Consider the following 22,175-nt stretch of genomic DNA (forward strand, 5'->3'; position numbering starts at 1 on the left):
TTCCAGAAAACCTTTATTCCTCACACCACTAGACTCTGGATCAGCCTCCTTGAGGATGTTGCGCAATTAGAGCCTCAAACGTTCAAGCGAAGATGCATTCCATTACTACCCTAAAACATTTCACCTTGTATTTTATAATTTACTGACATTTTTATCTATTTCTTTATTTATTTGTTAATTTATCTTTTCTCTTTATAACTGATCTCTACTTTCTGCATTTCCTGTTGCCTTCTATTCTTTCAGATGAACTCCTTATTCTTTGGAAGCTTGAATTTCAGGTCAACTGACCTTGTGGGTTTGTTCCATGTGAACAGGACTCACATTCTGAATAATAATAATAATAATAATAATAATAATAATAATAATAATAATAATAATAATAATAATAATAATAATAATAATAATAATAATAATAATATTCTTTGGAGGCTTGAACATCAGGTCAATTGCCCCTGTGGGTTTGTTCCATGCGAACAGGAGTCACTTTCTGAATAATAATAATAATAATAAAAATTAATAATAACCATCTCTTAAGTCTTTCGAACAAAACAAAACAAAAATATACAGGACGTAGAACTAAATGGATGTGGGAACTCATTAAATCTAGAAAGCAGGGCTGCGTATAAATTCGAACTTATAAATACACGCACCTCAAATAATATCAAATGAAATACAATATCAATAACAACACCCGCCACTGAAGTTCAAATATGGATATACAATACGAACTATTTATAATACAGACAGCTTAAAAAGAAAAGACGACCAGGAATTAAGTTCACGAGCTGGGTCTGAACTCTGGAATGATTTGTGGTTATTCAAGGTCGTTTAGTAATTCATAATAACAGGGTCTACTTACTAAGGTAGAGGAATTCACCTTGTATGGTTCCAGGTAGAAAGTAACTTACCTGAAAAAAAGAGAAAATATATTAATATTACAAATATATTAATACTAGTACCGTGCAAACACTTGAAAAATAAATCTTTATGAGTATACATACATATATTACACAAATTCTGTCTATCTATCCATCTATCTATCTATCTATACATACACATATACATACATACATACTTACATACATACATACACATACACACACACACACATGATATATATATATATATATATATATATATATATATATATATATATATATATAATTATATATATATAATATATATATATATATATATATATATATATATATATCCTTAAACCTTTCTTCCTTTGATAACCTGCAAATACTTTTCCGACACACATGAAAAAAGGCGAGTACGTTATACAGCTGTGGGTAAAAAAAAGGTGTAAGCAATCTAGCCGAGACAGAAACCACGCCCCGAACTATTATGTTTCAATCCGAAGGGGGCGAGGTCGGAGGCGTTTTTCTCAAGTTGGGCTGTCGCTCGCCAAACAATAGACTTGATATATAAACCCTTTGGAGTAACGTCTATTTTCTCTGGCCGTATTTCAACAGTCTTGACCTTTGGGCACAGAAGAAAAGCTTCCATGCGAATGGCACCATTCAATTACTCGGCACAAAACTTCGCCGAGGACGTCCTATTCTTGGCTCCGGCAAGTACGAAGAAGAAGGGGGTCGTTTATGGTCATGAATCGATAATCAGTAACGAGATTTTGGTGTAACTCAGTACTTACTACATCTGCCGATACTCCTGCTAACGACAACAACAACATCAATATCAGTAATAAAAGCAAATCCTATACTATACCTTATCTCACATAACATACTCAAAAAGTACTGGGTGGGATAAAACTCGCCCTCGCGATCATTGATTCCTCTGCTATATATATCTCTCTCTGCCTTTCTTTTGGCGGAGCCATTCCTCTTCCGTTAGCGTCATGGAATCTCTATCAATTTCATTAACAGGGAGCCTCGCGAGCCTGTCCGGTTCCTCCTCTTTTATTTCCCAGGAGCATTTACCTGGGGGCAGGGCAGCAGGCAGCAGGCAGCGAGGGGCCGAGGAGGGAGAAAGCAGCGGAATCGCAGTTCGGAACTCAGAAGTTCCGAGGCCTCTTATTTCCCTTGAGGATCCGCCCAGCCTCCCGACGTTTCTGGTTGTGTAGAAAGTTACGTCAACCACAGGTTTTGCACCTATTTGACCGGCGACTAGATTTATGTGGCTATGATTGTGCCCACATTTTTTTTTTTACTACAATATATGATACAATTTCTTACTGAACCACAAAATACGGTGGATGAGGCATGAACCTTTTGACTAAAATTTCCACTCAGGGTGAGTAACAGTCACAACAATACATATTCATATATTTTTCAGTATCAACCCAAAGGATGATTTTTCTTCGAAGCAGAGATTATCTGTATCCTACAAAGTATATTCATACGAACAATACATTTTGCATGTTACATGAAGACACATAGTATCAAGAGCGTTTTATTCTAAAACGTACGCGATAATCAATCAATATAAATACGCAAAGTACATATTTCTTTTAGGTTACCTCTTTGGATATATTGAGCATCAGCTTATTTTATTATTGGCTACATGGACTATCACTTTTCCTTACAAGTACGATCAATATCAAGAAAAATGTGAACAGACGATGACTAAAAGCAAAATGAATTAAACTCTTCGTGGTACAAAGGTAAACTTGACGTTCACGTGTCATTACATAAAAAAAGTGTTAATGAAATATAATTACCACAATTGGAGAAATAAAATTGATAAATGTTACAAACTGCTCTAGGCCACACCTAGACATGAGTTTCTATACTTTCTAAGTTCGAAGGAGAAAGTAATTTGATTAGAAAGGAATGATCGAACGCGTGTAGCTTTTTTTTTTTTTTTTCTTTTCACAGACCATGACTTTGAGATGTTCAGAACAAAAGCAAGACCTTTTACTTTTCAATGTCGAATGCTTGAGTAAAGAACTAATTTGGTAAAGATTAATTCACAACTTTACCTGCGGATCAATCCGAATATCTGCAGTAGTAAAACAAATAAACAAAGGCCGTAACATCTTTACAAGCGATGTGAAGAAATTCTTCATACATATTTATCTAATCGTAAATCAATCTCTCTTTCACCACCACCAATGCTTTCATGTGATTTCAGCATGTGTCACGCTGGTAATTTAACGAATAAAAAAAATCCTAATACACATGAAAACTTTCAGTAGTAATACGCGCAAAATCACACATTTACAAACAAGACCATACTCTTAAGGAGACTGCCACCGTGGCCCAAACAAGAACATTTAACTTTTGCCTGCGAGAGGAAAATGGTGTAATCGAACTTGGCTTCCTATCAGACATGCCTGCCTGCCATTTAAAACGAACAAAGAAAATGGGACTCTCGGAATCAAGAAAACGCTAAGGAATTCCAGTCTGCTGTTAAAAAGGGGGGAAATCAAGATTCGTGAACACTGGCTCTCTTCTTCCTAACCTTTTCTTTTTCTTAATATCAATAGAAGAAGAAAGGTCTACATTAGTTAAGGTGATCTTTTCACAGACTCTTGAGAGCAACTTAAGTAGTGCTCCCTGAAAAAAAAGAAAAAACAGAAAAAAATGCGCCAATGTTTCTTCGGCGCAATTGAGTTTCCTGTACAGCGTATAATACAGTGTGAAACTCTCAGCCACGGCCCAAGAAACTCTCTGCCACAGCCCGGTGGTAGCCTGCGTTGTTGGCATATGCAGTGGGTGCCAGACACACGAGCATGGTTAAATTTAAACCTAAAATTAAATCAAAACTGCTGAGGCTAGAGGGCTGCAATTTAGTACATTTCATGATTGAAGGGTGGATGTTCAACATACCAATTTGCAGCCCTCTAACCTCAGTAGTTTTTAAGAACTGAGGGCGGACAGAAAAAGTGGGGAAAGATACACAAATAGCCATTTCAATAGTTTTCTTTTACAGAACACTTAAAAAGGAAAAGGCAACAACTACCCACCATCATCGAGAAGCTTCCTAATTTAATGTGTACTGGGTTATTGATAAGATTACAGCGTTTTGATTCAATCCAATAAAACTGGCCGACAAAATTCAGTTCAGCTGCAATGGACACGGAGCGCGCACGCACGCACACACACACACACACACACACACACACACAGCAGGAAAGGTTCCACCGAGGACAGCACGTCGATGGCATCAAAGCAAGAGCTCTCAAAGTTCGGCATAAAAACTTTGCCAGGATTATGATCTGCTTCTTCCAAGAACTGTTGCTGCCAGAGACTTCTGCCCTCAAAACCAAAGCACAGGGATACGCTGAATTTCGACCTCTTGGTTTCGTTGGAAAAATTCGTGAAGGTGAAAGCGAGAACAAAAGATACACAAAATGTGAGTATGCCTAGAACTCTAAGCGAACAGTCAATATATAACTTCACAAAGATGGACCTGAGAGCAGACTGCTAAAACTTATACACTACTAAAACTAATACAGGGAAAATGAGTTATATATGGTAACACTGTGTGTTTTATGTTAGCGCATCACAGACTGCATGGAAGAAAAATCCAAACTCGTTTTGAATTCAACAGAACTAACCCCATTACCGACTTCTTTTAGATCGAAAGTCTTAAAAGGCTTTGGCAGCTTCGACAGAAAAAAATGAGATAGCGTGGCAGGGCCGCCCCTCAATCTTTAATCGCTTTTTTTCTTTATTTTCCTTCCCAGGTATCTATCTTTCCTTTAATCAACCTCTTCAGATGTAAATCTCAGCCAACAGCTCGTCTTCCCAACAAAACAGTTAGGATTTTCTTCTCGAAGGTCAACAGGAAAAGAAGTCAAGATGAACAGAATCCGCTCAAGTTTAGCAAACAGAAGAAATCTTAAGGGGAGCGTAAGGGAACAGATAAAAAACGAACTTCGTCTGTTTCCAGCACTCGGTCCCATTGCGCGAAAAGTTTTCGAGGGCGGCTGTAAAACCCACCAAGATAAATTGTTTCTCGAGATTAGATAACAGGTCAAGTGCCCATAACTCCCGGAGACAGGATACAAAACAAATGCACGAATCAGCATTCGCAGTCTACCAAGGGACACAAACTATTAAATCGGCGTCTATAAAAAAAAACCGCTTGAAATCTTGGCCATAACACAAAAATGAGATCGAGTAAGCCTTCCAAATGTACTGTGATACTTTTATTTTTTTTTTAATATGATAAGCAACTTCATACTGATTAGAAATTCGTAACTTTACCAATTAACGAGTAAACAACAATTGTAAGGGAGAAAATGCAAACAGAAAATCAATCCCCGTGTTACAAGGACACTCGGAAGCCTTTTGAAGTTGAAACTGGAAAACGTCTTGATTTGACCCAGCGGTCAAACCAAACAGAATCGCGATCACGCAACTTGTCAAGAGAAGAATGCGGAAGACTTTGGGGTTCTTGACAAAAACGCAACGAACTTTACTCATTCGCAATAATGGCCCAAGGATGTATACTGATTTCCCGCTGCAAATGAATAATACACTCACCACAGGCACAGCATCGATGACCATAGTTGTTGCAACGCTCGTTAATATTAGAACACATTTGTAAATAATGGCCTTCGGACATGTATAATTACCTAGCCTCGCCTCCAAAGTCATTATGAGATTTGGGATCCTTTTGTGCTCAGTTTTCCTCACGAAAAGGCTCACTAAAAAGATCTTTGCATAAATGATGAAACCGTAATAATTAACATTTAATCTCCGAGAATCATAACGGTATTGCGTGAACTGTGTTAAAACTGCTGACAATAGATGGGTAAACATTTCCTCATTTAACTTCTTCATACACATTACGCATGGATATACGAAATGTGAAGCTGCATTAAGAATATTAAATAACATCAAATTCATTGAAGACAGTAAAAAAGTAAGAAAACTTCTATAATAAGCTGGCATCCACCTGTCCTTTAATAACACATACAAGGTATGAAAACGTTCAGGTCTAGGTTGAAAGCCCGTATGAAGAGAGAGAGAGAGAGAGAGAGAGAGAGAGAGAGAGAGAGAGAACTTCGACACCTGGTGGCTCCTGTAGTCACTTCAGTAGTTTCCCGTAGACAACGAGGGCTAGGAGGACGACCTACCCGTAAATTTATCTCGTTTCCTCCAACTCCGGGCCAAACTTGAGGGCCTCCTGCCATCCCTAGAGATCGTAAACAACAGTTAGGTCTCTTTTAGTAAGCAACTTTCTACAAGGTAATTGTCAGTCCGAAAAGTTAAATTCGCCGCGTCAATTTCCATTGTCCACACGAAGCTTGACTTTTGGAACTTTCTGTCTCTCTTCCCTCGGTCTTGTCTGTCAGAGAGAGAGAGAGAGAGAGAGAGAGAGAGAGAGAGAGAATATCTTTTGACATTTCTAAAGACTGGTTTCACACCAGTGAGGCAAGGATTACCTCGTCGAGCCCTTCTGTTTTAATGGCATACATTTTAAAAAAAAGCAATGAACACTCACGTCCAATTTCCTATTCTCTATCTCTCTCTCCACCGTGGCCAAAACCCACGTCTTATCCAACAGAAACCCACTCGAATTTTAGGGAATGCGTCCATCTATCCCTATTTGTCCTGTCAGTACACTGAACCTAACTTGGATTAACCGACAAATACATTTTTGTGACATCGCAACAAATAGGCGATTAATGCCTGTGGTCTGTGAAATATAAATACAATTAAATCATACGGAAGACACTCTAAAAAGGGAATCCTGTGTTCATGTCAATGGGGCACTTTGAATAACACTGAAAACCTGGGATGAGACGACAGGATTTACGTAAATAATAATAGTCAACTGACGAAAATTGCCGACTTTAATTATGCTAGTAACCATGGATTAAAACAATAATTGCTTAATTATTAAAAAAAAGAAAAAAATCGGAAAGCGTCAAGTAGTCATTTGGCCTAAGGATAGAATTAGTATATGAATGACTCGCCGTCCTGATCTAGACAAAACAGGCAAGGGTCACACAGTCCCTTTAACCAGAGGACAAAACAGGGAATGTCTCAACGTCCTACCTGCGGCAATATTGGCAAGGGTCAAGTAGGCTAGTCCGTCAAGTAGGTTAGTTCATTGGCCTGAGGACACAAGCTCATTGCAGTTGACATTTAACGCAATGATGCTTTAAGCCTCCAATTTGTTTTAAAAATACGAGGAAACTAATGATTTTACTCTTCCTTATTTCTCTGCAAGTGATGCAAGTCTCATGAAGCTCTTTAAATTAATATCGCGAGTCAAATGTGTCTATCCGCATGTATATATGTATACAAACAAATAATGTTTTTATATATGGAAATACTTTTCAAGTATGCTGGTCCTCAAAGTTTATTTGAAAGACACTTCCTTTTTTTAGCATTTTCTGGGTCACAAATTCTTTCTTAGAGACGACGAATTTCAAAGTTTTTATTTCAAGGTCCATATTTTTTCTTACTTTGTTTTGATTTCAAGGTCCATATTTTTTCTTACTCTGTTTTTATTTCAAGGTCCATATTTCTTCTTACTCTGTTTTTATTTCAAGGTCCATATTTCTTCTTGCGTTATCTGTATTATATGTACGGGTCATGGGGTTGACTTCAAAGACTTCTGCCGCCTCCTACTGCATCTTCTCCACTGCCTCACTCACTTCTTTCCCCCTTTCTCCACACATTCTTCTCCCTCCCCTCCCCTCCCCCTCACCCCCAAGGGAAAGCAAGGAAAGCGGTGGGGGGGGAACTGCTGCTGCTGTAAATTGCCAGTCAGGATTAAATGGCTTCCCTTGAATATTCCTCCTCTTAGGTTTCTTAATTACGGCGTCGTTTTTCATTTAATGCTTAACATGTAATGGTTACGAAACAGCCCTTATTACAAGAGAGAAAGAATTGCGACCATGAGAAGAGGCAGAGCTGCTGGTCGTCATGGAGGACGACGACCAGGAGGAGGAGGAGTAGGAGGGAGGGGAGGAGGAAGGGGAGGAGGAGGGGGCGAAAGACGAAATAAGACTCCATAAAAGTGTAAATGAGGTAAAGGAGTAAAGACGGAGGAGGGATCACGATCTTGGCGTTTCGTCTCTGAAGGTGCAGGTGATAATGAGAGGTTTAACGGGGAATATGATGATGATGATGATGACGGCCGTGGGTGTAAGCGAAGGCCAGAACAAAGGCGGGGGAGACGCGAGAATATTCTATATTCTGTAACTTCGCCATCATGGCTCTAAGCAAGTTACAGGATGTGAAGGCCAGGCGAGTAAAGGATAAGATGAAAGCTGATGTACCTACAGGTGAAGCCCCCCCCGCACAGGAGGTTTATTAGGCCGGAAATAAATAAATTAATATATATATATATATATATTATAGGATATATATATATATATAAATATCTATATATATATACATACATACATACATACAAGACATATTATTATATATATATATATTATATATATATATATACTATGTATAATACATACATACATACATACATACATACCATACATACCTATATATATATACATACATACATACATACATACATACATACACAAACATTATATAATATAATAAATTAAAAATAAATATATAAATATTATATATATGGATACATACATACATCCAACATATAACATACAACAATATATATTATAACATACATACACATACATATACTAGACATACACACATATATATAAATATATAATATATTATATATATATATATATATATATATATATAGATACACGTGCTTATACACATGGACGCGACTCACACACATGGAATCTATGCATGCATACACACAAAGTCGCCAATTCCTGCTCGTGTTAAACTACAGACGTAATGGAAACTGGAAACGTAAACTTGTTTAAATGGTAGAGGCTAAACAAAAAAAAGTAAGTTTCTTCGGCCCAATCGAGTATTCTGTACAGCGTATAATGCAGTATGAAACTCAGCCACGGTGAATGAAACTCTCAGCCGGCCGTGGTGGCCTATCCACCTGCGTTGTCAGGCACGCGATCATGGCCAACTTTAACCTTCAATAAAATCAAAACTACTGAGGCTAGAGGGCTGCAATATGCTATGTTTGATGATTGGATGGTCGATGATCAACATACCAACTTGCAGTCCTCTGGCCTCAGTAATTTTTAAGATCTGAGAGCGGACAGAAAAAGTGCGGACGAACAGATAAAGCTATCTCAATAGTTTCCTTTTACAGGAAATAAAAAATCAGTGAAATCATAATCATTTTACAGATTCTAAATTAGAATATCGACAAATGTTCCTATACTCTTAACTGTAACGTCATCAATCATTTAACTTATAACGATGAGCAATCGAAGAAAAGAAAAATCTCTATGGAAATGTAGGCAAATATCCTGAGATCAAATTCAGGTGATGTACGGGTCATACATTCCATAAGGGTACAAGTAATCAGCAGGTGCTTGGCGAGGACATACTACCCGTTAGTTTCTTACCCATAATCCTACCATTCAAAGGGACCTCCCCCCAAGCTCTCTCTCTCTCTCTCTCTCTCTCTCTCTCTCTCTCTCTCTCTCTCTCAGTGAAAAGCCCGAGAATATAGTCCCCGCATCACTCACACCTGAGTTTTGACATACGTTTCTTTCTCTTTTCCAAATTACTCTGAGTATAGGAATGTTCCGACCTAATCCGTCCCTTATTGCTATGGAAGTTATAAAGGACACCTCTTTCACTGGTGGGTGAGGTTTTAGAAACCGTACCACTATTAAATTGTTGCAGATTCTGAAACCTACTCTCACTGAATGGTACAAAAGAGAGAGAGAGAGAGAGAGAGAGAGAGAGAGAGAGAGAGAGAGAGAGAGAGAGAATTCATACCAGCTTAGTACTAAGACACTTTTCAAATGTTTATATTTTCATCAAACAATTTAAACGTGCACGTCATTATATACATAATTCATACTAACCTACGAATACACAAACGGAAGGCTATAAAAATGATTTTCGCTTCCTCCTTTTGAAACCAATTTCGCATCTTCTTCAAACGGCGAAGTGCCCAACTACCCTCGTCTGGATGGATATCTCGTCTGTCTTCCCCCCTAGAAAATGTCTTCATCTTCCAAATGGGCTCTTGAGAGATACCGAGAGAGATGAGCTGCGAGAGAAGATAAGGTCGCGAGATAGCACGAGAGATAACCGAGGGAGGTCCTTCAGGAGCCACAAGCAAAGTGGGCGGTCAGTAGTTGTTGTTGTTGTTCTTAACGAGGTGGTGGAGGAAGTGGGGGGGGGGGGAGAGGAGAGATAGGAGGATGAGATGGAGGTAGGGAAGGTGTTAGGGAGGGAGGTACGATAGGGGAGAGGGGGGGAAGAGACAAAAGTTCCCAATCTGATAAGAAGTGGAAGGGGAATTAGATCGACCCAGGATCCATAGGCCTCGGACCGATCGAGCGCCACTCACCCCATCATAAGGTGTTACTATATCCTATATAGCAAAGCTTTTCATCTAAGAAATCTTACTGACGGCTTCTTCTAAGAATACAAGTTAATGAATCATACTCTGAGGAATTCCACGAAAAATACTTGAAAAGAGAAAAGAATCGCCTGCAGCCAGGAAACGCCAAAGGTGACTGTCTGTCTGTCATGTTTCAACTCAAAAATACAATCGACCTCAAGAGTTAATGAGAGAGAGACAGAAAAAAGAAAACAGGTTGACATAGTCATTTTAAAATTAAATGTAATAACCTTCGAACTTCCGTGAGTTAAATGTCAAGATCAGAGTATTCCGTTACAAGGTTAGAGTAGATGACGCTTAAAACCTCTAGTATTTTCACAACGATGAAAAGATAATCTTGCTTTTATGTTAACCGGTTAAAAAATATAACCCCGTCTCTCTGTCCCTCTCATACACACACACACACACACACACATATATATATATATATACATATAATATCTATATATAGTATATATAATTTATATATATATATATATATATATATATATATATATATATATGTGTGTGTGTGTGTGTGTGTGTGTGTGTGAATATGAGTATAAACATAACCCCCTCTTTCTCTTATATATACGTGTATCTATATACATATATTAACAGTATTATATATATATTATATATATATATATATATAATATATATATAATATATATATACATATATACACGCCTTTTATCTTTTCACTGTGCGTCTTTTTCACCTTAGAGGGACTGTCACCAATTGTTATCAGACTTCGGTAGTTTTTAGCAAGTATTTTTTGGGATGAGATTGCCGGTACATATCTGTCACAGGGAAGTTTAGGGGATATATATATATATATATATATATATATATATATATATATATATATAATATATATATATATATATAATATATAATATATATCTATATATATATATATATATATATATATATAGATATATATATATATATCTATATATATATATATATTACATATATATATATATATATATATATATATATATATATAAATATATATATATATAAATATAAAATTTTTCAACGTTGTCCTGCAAGATCTTTGTTTCCTTTAATGACTCCATACCGATTGATTTTCAGATCACTGAACCAATACTTTCAGCCTTCAATCAATAGGAAAAGAAAAGAAAAATTGAAAAAGAAACCAGCCACTCCTAAGAAATGTAAAAACGGTGCAGCAATTGCCTCTGGAAGAATAAATACGTCACCTAAACATTGGAAAAGAGAAAGAGAGAGAGAGAGAAAAAAAAAATCGCCTGAGGCCCGAAGCCCATCACCCTAGGATTCTCCGAAAGGAACCCCCATCTCCCCCACCCCTCCCAACACCCCCCCCCCCTGCGATGGGAGAGACACGAAAGACAGAAAAAGCCCTTTCTTTTCTCAGCTGAATAAAAATGCCCTATGTTAAACATTCGCTTCTTAACTGTTTTATAGCAGTGCCAGTACGTGTATGTGTAGTAGCTACATGAGAAAGAGAGAGAAATTAAGAAGAGATAATTTCTTAATTAAAATTGTGTAGTTCTCCAAGTTATTAACTCTAGACAGCATGACACAAATTCGACGGTTAATAGAGTATTAACCAATTAATAGAAAGTTATCTGGCGTCACGATTACCAGACGAACTGACGTCGACCGGTTCACAATCTCTAAACCAAAGGGGAAGCAACACCGTTATTACGGAGGCACTGTAGACTAAAATCACAGTCAAGAATGGAAAAAGATTAGACCCTGAGTTGTTCCTTTATATAGCCATGCCTTCATATCTCTATTAGGCAAACAAATAATCAACAAAACTAATGATGTTGGATTACCATTCCTGCGAACTGAAGTGGGGTTTTAAAGTAGTGAAAAAAATAAAGGTATACGAGATATTAAAGGGGACTACGGCTTAAAAAAAAAAAAAAAAAAAAAAAAAAAAATGAAATACTCTGAAAATAAAAAGTACAGGATATGAGATATGCCAAAAGGGAAAGACTCCATCGAAAGATGAACAAACATAAAAAATAATTTCAAATCGACTGGAATTAAAATTCAAGGGGCAATCTTACAACGGCGCCCAGAATCAGATTAGCGCGGCACAAAAAGAATACTAACGAGAGTAAACAGAAGGGGTTGGGGGGTTGGGGGGTTGTCGAGGGACGGGGAGGCGGGGGCTGGGGGGTTGTTAGGGCCAACTACGCCTTCCAAAAATATCTCTCTCCCCCTTCCTTATTTTCCTTGTTCGTTCCAGGTTTCTGTTCAACGCAGATTAATCATGATAAGGCGCCTCGAGCCCCCTTCCAATAAATGACACGGAGCCCACGCCAAGAAATAAATGAGCATCAGCGAGAAATCTATTGCTTTTTTTTACTTCTGTATCTGATTAGGAACTGCCGTTATTACTGCAGCAGCGGTAGTAACCTCTCGAGATTTTACTACATCCGCTGCTTCATTTACTCTCTGTTCCAAATCAAATTATGGTGTAACACAAATAACCAGGTGCCTAGAAATTCTACAACTTTGATCATTTTTCCGCGCAAAGGTGTCGTTAGCGCTGATATTTTCACAAATATTATAATTATGGCTGCTAATGTTAAGGCAACATCATTAATAGTCTTTATTCCACTTATTTCAAAAAGTAAACTAAAGAGAGAAAAGGAGATATTACCAGCAAAGAAACATTATTAGATAAAAAAAAAATAAATGATTGCTCCTGACAAGATAAGGAAAGCCAAAGAATACAGTGAAAATCAAACTCGACCTTAAACAGTCTAAATATCAAACTGAAAATTAAAGGCTAATATTCAACAACAAATATAAATATTTACAAGGAAAATCAACCCTAGAAATGGTTAGCCTAAAATATTTAAAAAATCAGTTAGACAGACTGATTACAACAAAGAATAGATTTAAAGCAAACATAAAAAAAAGACAGACTATATACGTATGTCCGTATATAAACTAATAAGAGACTCATTTAAATAAATTAATGGAACACAAAGGACGTCATACTGCAAACGTTAAGTATACCACCCCACTCAGATGACAGACCACTCTGGCACAGTATACAGGTGATACAGGCGGGTGTAAGAATAACAGGGGCACAACGTTGTTAGGTATACCTGGGAAGGTGTGGGGCAGGATTAAATTTACCGAGGAAAAAAAAGACATAACAGGACTGATAATGCTCGAGCAATACAGGTTTCACAAGGATGAGTTTGTGAAGATCAAGCATCTGTTACGGACCAGTTAAATGAGAAATTTGAAAGCATAAAGATATGACGTGCATGGACAAACAAAAAGCTTCCAAAGTGATGCTGAATTTGTTGAAGTTGTTTGGTGTAAAAGGTAATTTCTTACTTTGTTTGTATGGTGTTTTTATACTGCATGGAACTAGTGGTTATTCAGCAAAGGGACCAACGGTTTTACGTGACTTACGAACCACGTCGAGAGTAAACTTCTATCACCATAAATACACATCTCTAACACCTCAATGGAATACCCGAGAATTGAACTCGCGGCCACTGAGGTGGCAGGTCAAGACCATACCGATCAGGCCACTGAGGCGCTCAGGTAATCTCTTAGTAATTAAGAAGCTTTCATGACAACATCCAAGCTTGCTAGAATTCGAGGACTAGGGTGTTTGTGAGAAAATAGTTGTAAGACAAGGCTGCGAGTGAGGGCAGGGACAAGGATTGTCAGCGCAAATTTGTAGGATAAAAACGTTGTGAGATGCTCGTTGAGTGGCTGTGTTTACAGATGATACTGCAGACTGATATGAAACTTCGACGGGAAAAAGGTAAAACTGAATGTCAGCAACATGAGCTTATGAGGGTGGATGGAAGACAGGAAGATTGAACAATGAGGGTCACCTAGATAACACAAGAATGGTTATCGCTTATTCATAATGGCATTTGGGATTAAATATAATGAATTGTAGCCAGTTGAAACAAGGTGTGTATCACAGGATAAGTGAAGCATGGGAGGTAGCAGGAGACCTGCAGAAGATCTGGATGAGAGCAGTGTTAACAGAAGCAAAAACTGGGATTTGGAAGAATATTATATAGTAAAATATTATTCCTGTATGGAAGTGAAATTTGGATAAAAAAAAGATAGTGGTGAGGAAAAAGAAGGTGAAAGACTGTTGAGGTGAAGTGCTTTCATACTAATTTGAAGTGAAAAGTATTGAAAGGGTCAGAAAGTAGAGATCTAACAATGGTATGGTAACAATGATAATACACGTGTCAAGTTGGGTCGTGGTTAGTTTAAAAAAAATGTAGAACGATATGTTGCTGCAAGATGTGTACAATTCTGAAGTTTTGGAATGAAGGAAGAAGGAGAAGAATCGCGTGAAAGGAAGTTTGAGAACAACACAGTCTTAATTTCCAGATGGCGTGAGTGCTTTTGTGATAGGCTGGAGGAGAGTGGCGCAGTGTTTGTAGTGGTTTGAAGTTCTGTCTCTACTACACACGTGTATGAGGAGGTTGTTGTAAGTGGCAGTAACAGAAGTCCTCTTTCTCCTCTAAATTTGTATATATTTATATATATATATAATATATATATATATATATATATATATATATATATTTAAAACTTAGAGAAAGAAGGAGAACTTCTGTTAGTTACTGCCACTTACAACAATCGCCTCATACACGTGTGTATGTGTGTATATATATACATATATATATATATATATATATATATGTATATATATATATAATATATATATATATATATATATATATATATATATATATATATATATATATATATATATATATATATATATATATATATATATATATATATATATATATACTCACACACACACACCACACACACACATATATATATATATATATATATATATATATATATATATATAATATATATATATATATGTATGAATGTATTTGTGTATGCTGTGTTGTGTGTATCAGGGAGTGAACCAGTACGTAAAGACGAGCAGTAAACGGAAAGCGAAACAAAAAGCAACTGGAGGTTAGTGAAAGACAAAAACACTGAGCTCCTCATCCTCTGAACAGAGAGTAAATAGGCAAACAAGTCCACACAAAACAGGGAACTAATCAAAGGATAAACACATTCATTGGGGAAACGCAAAGGGAGGAAACTAAGCTAAATAAAAGGGAAGGGAAGGGAGCAAGAACGAGGAGAATTAAGAAAAACAGAAATAAAAGAAAAAGCAATAGACTAGCAGCTAATTAAAAGGGGCAGGAAACAAGAAATAAAAATCTCAGCAAGAGAGAGCGAAACAGACAGGGAGCGATAATTACATTTAATTTATACATTTCTCTTCTCAAAGTCTTTTTCATAAGAGAGTGGGAAGCTAATTATATTATATATATATATATATATTATATATATATATATATATATATATATATAATATATATAGATATATATATATATATATATATATATATATATATATATAGTATATATATATTATATATATATATATATATATATATATATATATATATATATATATATTGCACATATCTTTCTGCGGCTGAACGCCTTTTCTCCTTAAAGGAATTGCCTCCGATTCTCAGAAGTCCTAAATTTTATGGATAAGCTTACTAGAACCTAGCACTTTCCAACTGACTGCGACCCACAGTAGTCGACTAAGTACCAGATACATAATTCACTACTTAAGTCAACGATAGTACAACGGATTTCTTTTTCTTTTTTTAAGAATTCTTGTCTCTCGCTGTATGAGGCATAGTCGGACGTACCGTCTTCACGTATATAGTCATGTAATCACGGCCAAAAATGACCATAATCTAAAAAGATGGGCAAGACAGCAAGTCCCGTCTCCGGGGACGTTACGTACGTCTCGAGGCTTGGATGAAGGTATCTTTATCCAAAGTCTAAAGAGAGAGAGAGAGAGAGAGAGAGAGAGAGAGAGATATTGTCCCTATCCTTCCTACTTTTGTAATGACCAGAGATTGGAGTGACTGGCCTCGGGATAGACAACACCAAATGTGAACGTGAGATCTGCTTACAAAATGCCATTTGTGTAACAAGGAGAATATAATATCGGGATATCCCCTGCCTTTTATACGGTAGGATAAATAGAAGATATATTGTATGTATATGTGTGTATATATACTCGTCCTTCACAAAGAAGGCACAAACGTATATATATAACTGCCGTAGTATTTACCTGTGAAAGCGCAAGCTGTAAATATGTAGCTGTGGTAGTAAAATAAAAATATAAAGACTCCCAAGATGTTTAGTGTCAATATGGGTAGCTTAAAACTAAACATGATAAAGAACAGAAAAGGGTAATCTCTTACGGACAAGACGAAAGGGTGTAAACTATGTGATAATTAGATGAACAGTGCAGTAATTAATGTTTACAAAGGACAGTGACCAACACTTACAGGCTACTCGTTGGAGCAAAAGCTGTGCTGGCACAGAGCCAGCTCAGTCTACCCACAAGATATCAAAGAGTTAACCAAGATATTAGGCTGCAAACTGGCCGAGATTCTAGAAGTACAATGCGGAAAAGATTAAGGATTTTGAGACCATCAAAGTAAGACATGTACGGCTAAATAAGTGATCGAGGGAATCCAAAAAGTAGCTGCACTGAAATGGCAGCGCCGGAGCACCAATATCATGAGAGAACCAGAAGAGAGACGGGTTACGTGGCCCTGAATACGAAACTCCACGAAGGAAGGGAAAAGAGGCTACTCTAATAACTGTATAATATTTGCAAATGGCATTAGAAAAGAAAGTTAAGTATATCTTAGTTTAACCTGGTCGCTGAGCTGATTAACAGCTCTCCTAGGGCTGGCCCGAGAGATATTTTTATGTGGCTAGGAACCAATTGGCTACCTAGCAACGGGGCCTACAGCTTATTGTGGGATCCGAACAACATTATATCGAGAAATTAATTTCTAATCACCAGAAACAAATTCCTCTGATTCTTCATCGGCAGAGCGGGGAATCGAAATCGGGGACTACCGAATCGGTAGGCGAGCACGTAAACTACTGTATGCGATAAGAAATATAAAGGTAAAAAATATATTACAAAACATATTACAAAAAATTAGCGTCCAAAAGTATAACTGTTTCACTGGAGCTGACTAATCTGAATCCGGGTATGAAGCCTACAGCTAGGTATGTTCTACATACCTGGAATCCGAGAATACAGTACATATATTAGACACACTCAAATACAGGTAAGTAGCAAGGCTATATTCACGGATTCTTCCTTATAGGGATTTCGGAAATCATTATGAGAAGCAGCTCCGGAATAGAGAGAGAGAAACATTATGCTAGAATATATTAAATGTTGTTGTTCTAGGTTCAAAAGTAAGAAGAAGAAGAAAGAAGAAGAGAGAGGAGAGAGAAGAGAGAGAGAGAGAGAAAAAAGTAAGAAGAAGAAGAAGAAGAAGAAGAAGAAGAAGAAGACAGGAGAGGAGAGAGAGGAGATGAGCTGAGAGCGAGAGAGAGAGATGAGAGAGAGAGGAGAGCGAGAGCAGAGAGAGAGAGCATAGACGATGAGAGATGAGCAGAGAGAAACAGTATTAGAGAAACAAATGCTAGAATCTAGTAAATGTCGGTTCTATGTTCAAAAGTTAAAACAACCTGAGAAGAAGAAGAAGAAGAAGGAGAGAGAGAGAGAGAGATGAAGAGGAGAGAGACGAGAGAGAGAGAGAACAAATGCTAGAATATAGTAAATGCTGTTGCTCTCAGTTGAAAGTAAGAAGAAGAAAGAAGAAGACAGACAGAGAATGAGAGGAGAGAGAGAGAGAGAGAGAGAGAGAGAGAGAGAGAGAGAGACATTACCTAGAGAACAAATGCTAGAATATATTAAATGTTATCACCTCTTGCAAACTCTACACGGTTGTTGAATAAAAAAAAAAAAAGGAAAAAGGCCACTAAAAGCAAAAAAGTGCCGTCCATTGAATTCCAGGTTAACAGAAATTCACCAATCGCAGGTAAAAATAAGAGTGCAATGAACCCGTAAATACGCGGCGTTAGGAATGATTGCTCTGCATTTGGTGAATACTAATTACGATGAAAGGTAATATTCTGCATACTCCTTCACAGGAATGGCCAGTCTCAGTTTTTTTTTTTTCAATATCACATGCGAAAGAATTCAATTTTCGCTGCATGTTACACTGTTCGGTAATATTTCTCCAAAGCGAGAGCTATATACTAGGCTTTATAGGAGTTTCCTCTTCAAATAAAAAATGAATGGATAACTCTTTCACATTAAAAGGAACGTCGTATCTCTTGTATATGCGTGGGGATACATTATACATTTGTGTATATGTGTATGTCATACACACACGATATATATATATATATATATATATATATATATATATATATATAGTATATATATACACATATACGTATATGTATGTATATATATAGTATATATATATACTATATGTATATATATATATATATATATATATATAATATATATATATATATATATATATATATATATATATTATATATATACATATTAAGATACAAGAGAGATATTCCCGGGTGTTCCCTTTATTTCCTTTCCTGAAAGCTCATTGAATACACAAACATTTAGATATAAAGAGCACACAAAAACGAGCTCATTCACAGAAATGAGTGAATATTTCATTGAAATTCGTGCACGCACACACGCGCACACACACACACACACACACACACACCCGGCCGATACTCCATAAACATGGAACCCATTCTGACGCTACCGGTTGCATTAGCTTCAACATTTTAAGGTTTCATGGCGTTTTTTATGTGCCGTAAAATATGCTGGCAAAATCCACTGTTTCACGGGAAAAAAAGGAAAAAACGGAAAAAACGGAATAAGCCGCCTCTCCTGAATAAAATAGGCATGGCTGTTCCTTCAGTGCCCTCTATTTTCAGTACAATTTAATTCTGGAATCCGTTCATTCGTGTAGACAATGGCTTGTGAAACTACTGACCATTTAACATGAATACCTAATATTTCGTAGCTTTGCTCTTTCTTTCGGTATCTACAGGGGTTGTCATTTTTCGTGTTCCCTACCCACCCAAACACACGCATCAAAAGAGAGAGAGAGAGAGAGAGAGAGAGAGAGAGAGAGAGAAAAGTGCAATCGAGTTTTCTGTACACCTTATAATCCAGGCCACCGAAAATGAATTTATCTTTGGGTGGTCTCGGTATAGTGCTTTATGTGCCACGCACCATGAAACTTTAACCAAGGCCCTTGGTGGCCTGGCCTATATCGTAAGCAGACGCACGATTATGGCTAACTTTAACCTTAAATATAATAAGAACTAATGAGGCTAGAGGGCTGCAATTTGGTATATTTGAAGGTTGGAGGGTGGATGATCAACAAATCAATTTGCACAGAAAAAAAAGTAAGGACGGACAGACAAAACCGGCACAATAGTTTTCTTTTCTGAAAACTAAAAAACTGCCTAAGAAATAAGAGTGGCTATGAACCCTTCTTATGAATAACAAAAGAATCAACTGTCTGAATGAATACACGACTGAGCTTGAACACAATAACGGAAAAACAATCTTACAATCCGATTCCATACGCTAATGTACCGAATGTCCCGCACATATTCATTATGAGCATAGCGCAAAAGTTAATAGTAATTACGGCGCGCGATCGTAAACATAAATATGAGCACAAACATAAATGGATTCTGGTCTGAACTTGTTTTAAAAAGATTAATGTGTGAGAGAGAGAGAGAGAGAGAGAGAGAGAGAGAGAGAGTTGCATGGGGAGAGAGAGATTCTGGCATAAACTTTTCTTGGAAGAGAGAGAGAGAGAGAGAGAGAGAGAGAGAGAGAGAGAGAGAGAGAGAGAGAGAGGAAGTTACATAGAGAGACAGATTCTGGCATAAACTTTTCTTGAAAAAGAAGAAGAGAGAGAGAGAGAGAGAGAGAGAGAGAGAGAGAGAGAGAGAGAGAGAGGAAGTTACATAGGGAGACAGATTCTAGCGTAAACTTTTCTTGAAAAAGAAAAAGACAGAGAGAGAGAGAGAGAGAGAGAGAGAGAGAGTGAGAGAGAGACGAGAGAGAGAAGGAGAGGAGAGAGAGAGAGGAGAGAGAGAGAGAGACTTCTTGGTATGCGTCCTGGGGATACAGAGGAGCCAAGGAAGCAATGAGATGCAGAAAGCGCTTAATGCTCCAAAACTCCGTCGCCGGAGACAGATGGACGGAAGTTAAGCCTAAAGAACGTCTCCCCTAAGAAAAATAAATAATAAAAGTGCAATGGGGGGAAACAATCCCTTGGGTAAATGAGTGGCATTCCTATTTGCTGGAAGCACAGACAAGGAGAAGAAAAACCATTACTTGTTATTAAGTCTCTAGGCCTACCACAACTATCCACACTTATTACGGTTTACTGAAGGAAAAATGCACGGACATTAATTTAGGAGGATGCAAGGCATGTGTTTATGTATTTAAAAATGCACACATGTATGTATTTAAGAGTTTAGGGATCCAGATAATTAAAACAAAGACGTTTTGAAATAGAGAGTCAGTCTTCTGTATCATTCTTGATTTTCCTTTATCTTTAAATCAATGTACTTCATAGCCGATAACATATCTCGCAAGTGCAATATCCCACAAACATCAAATTGCCATATCTTGTCACGTGAAATTCTGCCATTAATTTATTTTCACGTTCGAAGAACCAAGTTTTAGAAAGTCCCGACTCCCTAAATATAATAAATATTTGGAAAAGCCTAGGTTTAATTCTGCCACAAAATATTATGTAGACATCAAATATCATCATATTTATCTGAAAAACCAACTGCGATGAATTAACATGGTAATACTACTTGTTAAGTCCTTTAAACGTTCCACTAACGATACGTAACTATAAAAGACCCGTAATTATTATTATTAATTATTATTATTTTTTTTTTTTTGTCTATCACAGTCCTCCAATTCCACTGTGTGGTATTTATAGTGTGGGTTCCGAGTTGCATCCTGCCTCCTTAGGAGTCCATTACTTTTATTATTATTATTATTTTATTATTATTATTATTATTATTATTATTATTATCATACACAAGATTTCAAGTTGCATCCCACTGATGATATGACTCCTGGAATTGTCTATGGCTATTCCGTAACCCGCAGGCTTTTCACAGTAATCAGAAAACACCACTTTTGTTGTAAAATAAAATAGTATGTGCAAAGTATATATTTGTTCACAAGCATAAGACCTGCCACTAATTAATGGCAGGAAGGACGTATGCAGTCGATAAACACACACATACACAAACGCAAACACACACACACACACACACACAAGCACACACACCCACCCACCCAAACACCTACACATAGACACACACTGTATCTACCTATCCATAATATATATATATATATATATATATTATATATATATAATATATAATATATATAAATATATATATATATATATATAATATATATATATATATATATATATATATATATATACTATATATATATATATATATATATATATAAATAATATATATATATATATATATATATATATATATATATATATATATATATATATATATATATATAGAATCTTCCAATTCTCGTTCAAGTTTCATGTTTCCAAGAAAAGTCTAGGAATGTGTCTAGAAATCCCTCCCCGGTCGTAGTCAGGGGGAACATCCAGAGAGCAGTTCCTGTTCGAAGTTTCTGAAATAGTTTTACCATTAAGTACGAAGCAGCCGAAGCAGTGGAAGTTTTCTGCAAAGGGAGTTCATCCCAGATTTAAAAGTTGTTC

Source organism: Macrobrachium nipponense, chromosome 27 (assembly GCF_015104395.2).
Source record: "Macrobrachium nipponense isolate FS-2020 chromosome 27, ASM1510439v2, whole genome shotgun sequence".
Lineage (NCBI taxonomy): Eukaryota > Metazoa > Arthropoda > Malacostraca > Decapoda > Palaemonidae > Macrobrachium > Macrobrachium nipponense.